The sequence below is a fragment of the Pelodiscus sinensis genome, chromosome 1 (assembly GCF_049634645.1).
Source record: "Pelodiscus sinensis isolate JC-2024 chromosome 1, ASM4963464v1, whole genome shotgun sequence".
In the NCBI taxonomy this organism is placed as follows: domain Eukaryota; kingdom Metazoa; phylum Chordata; order Testudines; family Trionychidae; genus Pelodiscus; species Pelodiscus sinensis.
Genome location: NC_134711.1, coordinates 300,531,143 through 300,539,540, shown reverse-complemented (window position 1 = coordinate 300,539,540; position 8,398 = coordinate 300,531,143).

The following is an 8,398-nucleotide window of genomic DNA, read 5'->3' as shown; positions in this document are numbered from 1 at the left end:
GTGTCCTCTAGTCCTTCTTTATGGGAACTAATGAAGAACTTTTCTGTATGCACCCTCTCCACCCCACTCATGCTTTTAGAGACCTCTATCCTGTCCCCCCTCTGTCTCCTCTTTTCTAAGCTGAAAAGTCCCAGTCTCTTTAGCCTCTCTTCATATGGACCTGTTCCCAACCCCTGATCATTTTAGTTGCCCTCCCCTCTCCCAGCCTCTCTCTTCCCCTCTCCCACCTCCTTTTCCCAGTCTCCCCCAGTTTTGTTCAATAAAGACAGATTCCATTTTTGAACACAATTGTCCTTTATTTTGTACATCAAGAAGAGGGGCTAGGGAAGGGTAAGTGGAAGGAGGTGAGGGAGGAATGGGGCACGAGCCCCCGATGGGGAGGACTGGGCTGGCTCTGCGGTTTTCTGGGGGTGGAAGCTCTCCTGCAGGCCCCCAATTGCCCCTCTCCCCAGATGGCAGCCTGCAGCAAGTGCAGCCGGGCTGATGGCCGAGTGCTGTGATGTGCCCAGTCTGGGTAGTCTGGGCAATCCAAGCCAGGACTGCTTTGCAAGCGGGGCACCCCTGAGAACTGTCTGTCCAGGGTGGGGGTCGGGACCCTTTAAGCACAGCCCTTGGCTAGCCTGAGAAAGCATCTTCACGCTCTAAGTTCTTCTCTGATGCCCTGCCGGCACTGCTTCCGGCCATCCTTAACCCCAGTTCAGGGTCCACTCAATGTGGACATGCTAGTTCGAATTAGCAAAACGCTAATTCGAACTAGTTTTTTAGTCTGGATCCGTTAGTTCGAATTAGCTTAGTTCGAATTAACTTATTCAAACTAACTTAGTTCGAATTAACGTTGTAGTGTAGACATACCCACTGTCTGGTCCGGAAGGTGCTGGACTAGAGAGGTTCAATCTGTACTTGCAGGAGTCGGTATCCACAGGGTCGTAACCTCAATTAAACAAATAACACAATTGTAATGGGAAGGGAAACAATATTGTTTATTTAGATAATTAACAAACACATGAGACAAGTGTTGATATCTATAGCTACAACACACTACTGACAGACATAATTCCATTTGATGAAGCAGCAGGCATAATAATAATGTTATGGTCCAATAGAATAGTCATCATGAAAAGCCAATTCTGTCTTGAAAGGATGTTTGGAATTTTAATGGGTAGAAAAATTTGGGGCCACAATACATCATGTTTGCTGGGGCCCCTTCCCTCTCCCATTTCACTTTATTTATGCAGATGTTACAGACATTTTGCTGCCCTTGCCCCTGAGCTTAGGACCCTGACATAATTGCTCTCCTTTGCCCCTCTTCTCATCAGCCCTGTAAGCAGCAGTGAAGATTATGGACCCACACACTAGGTTTAAATTAGGAGAAAATCTGCTTAAAAGGGACAAGATAGCAAGAAAGTATGCATCTTTAGTCACACAAATACCTTGATTTCTGACTCTTGATTTTGTCTATGTAAGTGTGAGCCGTATATCTAGAAATACATAAAGCAGGCCTACTTACTAGGCAGGATCCACGAGAAAAATTTACCTGCCAGGACAAAGTTGTTGTAAAAATCTGCCTTCAATACACATACACTCCATTTACATGCTTCCTGAACACAGAAGAAAGCCAGCCCATAAAGTTCCTGGTGACCTACAAACAGAAACATCTGTTCGAGTCAGCTTGTTTGGCTGAATATAGCAGCAGGAAAGCCCAAATGATTAACTCTGTCCTCTTTCTAATGTGTTTTTGTAGTTTACAGAAATCCCTATAAAGGTCTTTTAAGGATACTGGCATCATTACTGGCCAGCCATAATTCTGTAAACAGAGAGATCAAGGAAATATCACTTTACTTACTAGTTACCAGCCATATTCAGTTTACATAATTCAGGTATATTTCATTTGCCATCACCTACCTGAGAGACAAACAGCCTATATTATAATTTATAAAGAGAAGGAGACTCAATGTATGGATGGATAAAAATATGGACGGTGGGGGGAGGGAGAGGGAGAGGCAACCTCACAGGTAGATCTAAGCTGTAGACAATAGTACAGTAGATTAAGGCAATATAATAAATACAGGAAGCACTTCACATCATGGTCAAGTCGATCCTTTCTCAATGTAAATCATAATTACATCTTTCCCCCACACTTCTTTCTTCCATGTGTATTTTCTTAAAAGGATAATTTGGGAGGGCGGGGTTCTTAGCTGTTTTAGACAGTGTTCTTTCCCTCACATGTTTATAATACAGGCAGTCCCCAGGTTACATACAAGATAGGGACTGTAGGTTTGTTCTTAAGTTGAATTTGTATGTAAGTCAGAACTGGCGTCCAGATTCAGCCGCTGTTGAAACTGACCAGCAGCGGCTGAATCGGACACGCCTGGGGCAGAGCAGCTGGGGTGCTGCTTGGTTGGTCCAGTAGCGCTGCACCTCGGCGCTGTGGGACCAACCCGACAGCCCCCCAGCTGCTCTACCCCAGGCGTCGGCAAGAAAAGCCTGGTCTGCTGGGGGGGGGGGTAGATGTGCGCTAGCTGCGCCCCCCCAGCAGACCAGGGAGACGCGGGCGGCGGGACCGCCGAGACGCGCTGCGGTCCTGCCGCCCACGTCTCGCTGGTCTGCTGGGGGGGCCCCCTCAGCAGACCAGGGAGACGCGGAGCAAAGCCGCGGAGGACGTGGGCAGTGGGACCGTGGCGCGTCTGGGTGGTCCCGCCACCTGCGTCCTCCGCGGCGAGAAAAGCCCTGTTCGTATGTAGGGATCCGATGTAAGTCGGATCCACGTAACCTGGGGACTGTCTGTACACCTCTCCCCAAGTCTTGAACATGAGGGATTCTGCCTCAGCCAATGTAAACTACCATATCTTCAGTGAAATCAAGGAAGCTCCCCTGATCTATGCCAGCTGAAAATATTCACCCATTCAGCATGTCTACTGCGTATGTATAGGCAGTGATTTGTTGGAGCAGGACCGCAGTACTAGACTTTTAAAGATAAAAAAATACAGTGAAGAATCTGAAAGAATGTATGTGGACGTGAAGAATGATATGGTCTTTGCAAAAATGTAAAAGGGTCAAAAGCTGGGCTCTCATGCTATAGCACTTTAAAATGAATTATTATTACCACGTTTGTGGCTCCATAATTCAGGGTTATTTGAGTTTTGCACTGAAAGTAGGGATTTGATCACTTTATTATATATGAAAATTAAAGAGTAGCATGCATAAACTTACAGTATTTAATCTCTGAACCAAATGAGTTTTCTGAGGATTTACAAATAAATCTGCTAATTAGTTTACTACAGGTTGAACCTCTCTTGTCCAGTACCCTCAGGATCTGACTGGTGCTGAACCAGAAATTTGCTGACCCATGGGAGGTCAATATTGTCTGGCAGCATTACCAGCACTTCTACTGCTTACTGGACTCTTAGAAGACATTTAGGGGTAAATGAGAATTAAATAACTGCACAGAACACTGACAGCCAGGAGTGGTGGTTGTAAACAAACTTTATGGGACCGTGGGAAACTCCCCTGGTCACACCCATGGCAAGTGGACATCTGGCTAACTAAAATCATGCTAGACCATAGATGTTGCTGGACCAGAGAATGCCAGACTAGAGAGATTCAACCTGTAGTTTAAATTAATTTTAAAATTGGCCTGTTATAGAATTTAGTACCCAATGTCAAACAATTTGTTCCTCTGTCCAGAATCACAAATTGACTTTGTAATAGAATACTGTCAAGGGGCCGGTCCCCTTGTCGGTTGGGATGCCCCAAAGTCGGGGTCAATGTCCCTTTTCGCAGGGCAAATATGGTCCTATGGGCCTAGTTCCAAACACAATTCCCCCTATCAGGGTAAATATGGCCCTGCAGGCCTAGTCCCCAAACACAAACGATCTTGTTAGTCTTTAAAGTGCTGCATAGTCCTGTCTTTTGTTTCAGCTACACCAGACTAACATGGCTGCATCTCTCTCTCTCTCTCTCAGAGTTACTCTGGCCTAGAGGCCTAGTCCACAGGAAAGTCTCCCCAAACAGTTAAGGAGGTGGATTGTTGTGGAGTGAGGAGGTAGGGGGACCTGGGCCCTCCTGGTCAACCGGGTCCCAGCCCAGGGCCCTGTTGGCAGTGGGGGATTTCACTCGGCAGGGATGCTGGCGGAAGCACGCTGGGCTCCCGGAGGACAGTCCTCCGCCCTGGGCCACTTCCTCCCATCCCCAGTGCGCCGCTCAGATGTCAGGGTGTTGCTCAGTGTATGTGACCTCCGGGGATGGCCTTCCTTGTCAGGGCTTTTGCTGGTGCTGTGGCTGCTGAGGCTGTTGCGGCTGCTGCTGGGGTTGCTGCTGCTCCTGGGGCAGCAGCGGCAGCGATGGCAGCAGCTGGGGCAGCTTAAGAACTCCAGCCTGAGCTCCTTCCCCTCTGGCAGTCCGCCTTGACTAAGCTGCTCCGCTGCCTCTTGTACTGCTCCAGCACTTGGAGCATGCCCAGTCTGGGAAAAGGGGCAGGATTTCTTCCACCCACAGAGTCTTAGCGCCCCCCCAATCCCTTCTGTGCAGCGTACGCTCTCCCCATCACAAACATCATAGATGCTTTAGACTTCCCCTACAGTGAAATCTTGTGTATAGGCTACATAGGGTTGGGGGCTTTGTGTTTCTTTTTCTAATAGGATTACTGATATTTTTCCTTGTTATTCTTCATAACTGAAAGTTCCTTCTTCAGCAGGATCTGATTAATAATATATCTACAACAGAGAACACCCAATAGTATTGCTGGCTTTCAAAATGGCTATTACCCATCACTCTCAATAGGATTGGAGTCACAATTTTCACACAGATAGGTAGCCATTTTGAGAGAGAGGTGTATATCTCCCATTGTTCTTAAGAGGATGCAGGCCATAGGCGGCTTTTAAACTGACCACTAGTTTCATGCTCGTTAGAATCAATGAGAGGGGGTGACCATTTTCAAAGAAGTCACATTAGCAGCAGGAAGCTTTACAAGTTTACAGTGATAAAATGCAGGGTAAGGAAGCTGTCACATGCCTCTGTGGATCACAACTAAGAATATCAAATTCTTCTGAGAAACAAGGCAGACACACTCAAAACTGGTGGTTATTCTTCTATAAGATATACTCAACCAGCAACAAAGTGAACTTCAGTCTTACCACACTGGCTAATAAGAAGTCAGAAATTCACTCTTCTCCGAAGTCAACATCCAGACACCAAACTTAATGATGAGTTGTTATTTAAAACAAATTTCACCAAACAAAGGGTTCTTGTGATCTTCATATATCTAGGTCAATATGTAATTTGGGTATGTCTACACTTGCACCCTCTTTCGAGAGACAGATGCAAATGAAGACATTCGAAATTGCAAATGAAGCTGGGATTTAAATATCCCGTGCTTCATTTGCATATTTACATTATGGTGCTATTTCGAAATAGCGCTATTTCGAAATAACAGATGCTGTTAAGACTATTTTGTATGAGGAATAAGAGTTATTTCGAGAGAAGGGTTTTCTCTCAAAATAACCCTTATTCCTCATACAAAATAGTGCTATTTTGAAATAGTGCCATAACGGGAATATGCATATAAAACGCGGGATATTTAAATCCCGGCTTCATTTGCAATTTCGAATGTCTTCATTTGCATCCCTCTCTCAAAAGTGGGTGTAAGTGTAGACATACCCACTCAGATCTTATTAAATAAAAACAGTGATGCCAATCCTTTAGCATCTAATATCTAAAGGTTTATTTACAAAAGCCAAAGAAAGATAGAGATGAAAATCAATATTGGTTAAGGAATCAAATACATACAATAATTGCAAGGTTCTTGGATCAGGCTTGAAGCAGTGATGAAATAAATAGCTGGCTTGTTAAGTATCTGGTTGCTCCCAAATCACTAGAAGGTCCTCAGGCCTTTGGTTAGAATGCTCCCATTAGTATAAATTCAGAGGTTTAAGCAAGAAAGAGGCAAAATGGAGATGTCTCCAGAGCCTTTTATAACTTTTGCCATGTTGAGGGAAACCCATTTCTCCAGACAAAGCCTTTAGCACAGTTTGTAGAAAACTACAGGTTACAAACCAAGATGGCATTTAGGGTCATGTGACTTGGTCACATGTCCTTGCACGCCTTGATGAGTCATAGCAGAGGCCATTACCCATATTCTAGTTAGGATGTCACATGAAAGTCCATCAGATATGGATAGTAATCCTATAGCACCTAACTAAAATATGGGTCTACACTGGGGAGTTATTTTGAAATGACTCCCCTTATTTCAAAATAATAAGACAAGCATCCACACTACCAGCCTGTTATTTCGAAATAATGGGCTTGTTATTTTGAAATAATAAATCCTGCTTGTGAAGAGGAATAAGCTTATTTCAAAATAGTTATTTTGGGAGTTACCATTTCAAAATAACTTATTTTGAAATAACCTGGTAGTGTAGACATAGCCTTAGGGTGTTCTACACTGCAACACTATTTCAAAATAACTAGTGCCATTCCAAAATAACTTAGTCCATGTTTACATAGTAGGCAGTTATTTTGAAATAGTGTCAAAATAGTGTCAAGCTGGAGGACTTCTTACTCTGAGTCCTGTAACGCATTGTATGAGGAATAAGGGAAGTCGGAGGAAAAGTGCTCTATTTTGAAATAAGTTCTGTGTAGATGTTCCCTATTTCGAAATAAGCTATTTCAAAATAAGATAAGTTAAGCCCTGCAGTGTAGACGCACCCTTAGAGACTAACAAAAATATATAGTATCATGAGTTTTTGTGAGTAAAACCCACTTCATCAGTTGAGTTGGAGTGGTAATAAGAGAATCCAAGATATATATAACAACAAAAGAAGTACCTTTCCATTGTTAATGAAGCTAATTAAGTGGGCTAGATAGATCCCACTCATAGCTTTTGATGCAAAAATGAGGATGTTAAAGGTAGGGGAAATTGGCTGGTTTCTTTCAGGGTCCACTCTGTTTGCTGATGAGCCATCAACACAAATACTGCATTCACAATGTGTTGGTCAGTCTGGATGGAAATTATGATGTGAGTGTTAGAAGCAAACACATTTGAAATACAGGTCCATAGTCATTATTTATAACTTCAGATACAAAACAATACATGCATACACATATGATAATCATATTCATCGCATCATAACATTTCCATTGATACCTTACTTGACAGACTTTGTACAAGATTTGTTGTGATTATATAACAGTGGTAGCAACAATGATATACCACCATGGTCATATTTTAACCATATAATGTCATGGGAGAATTAATGCATCTTCACAAAGCAGGTTAATATAATCCAGAACAACAAAATCTAAAACATCTTAATCATAAACAGATGGTTATTGCACAGTGTCACTAAAGAGCAAAGTTAAGGTTATCTGGAGGTCCTAATGGTGCATTTCCACACTTCAAATTGATCTGATTTATTTTCAATTGAACTTTAACTCTGAAGTTCTTGGTTTGTAAAACTTGGATTTGGAAACATTCTTTTAAATATTCTATACATTACTGACATATACTCCCAATCTTCATCTGGGTTTTTGTATGAAAATTCATTGAAGATCCAATTCTGAACCCCTTACTGATAATTTCTACAAGGTATTTTCAGGCTGCATAGTTCCCTGCCTTCACTGTATATTTTTCAGATTGCCCAGGGACACTTGCTTCCTTTCTCAGCAGAGACTGATAGCCAAAATGTAAGGCACAAACAGTTTTTTTTCTAAATAAGCCTGCTTTATTCTTAAGGTACAAAGCACTACAGTGGAAACATTAAAAATCTACATACCTGCTAATAAACTTACTCGTTATCATCTCACCCTATGGGTTTTGTTTTGCTGTTACAAGTTCATCATAGCTTTAGCTCATAATAAGCACACAATCTTATGAGGCCTCAGTACGACTGATCCTTCCAATCTTCTCCTAAGGCTTGAGGTCTTCTGTGGACCAGGGTCCTGGTCTGTTTGCTGCCCTGTGTCATCTTAAACCCGGGCTTTTTATCCAAAAGTCTTTTCTTTGCTGGTCTCTGGAGAATCCAGTTTGAGCACGGATATGCACATCTCCTCAGGGGATGCTTCAAAGCCTGATAAGGAAGGAAGTTCATTAGCATGTTCCCTCCCTACTAGAGAAGGTGCATACAGTGTCACAACCCCACATAGACAATTGCATTTTTAATATGATGCACCCAAATGCATTAACCCTAATTCTATAAGGTTTAGCTTAATTCAATGAAATTTGTCTTAATTCTATAAGGTTTCTTTAGGATCTTGTCAATCTGTCATGATACTTAAACTACTTAAACACACAAGTGGTTCTATTGAGGGGTGTGGGAATCAGGCCTTCAATATTTTTCAAGATTTCTTCATCAGATTGAAGGGAAAGGGAAACACAATTCCCTTTTAACATTTAGAAATTGAA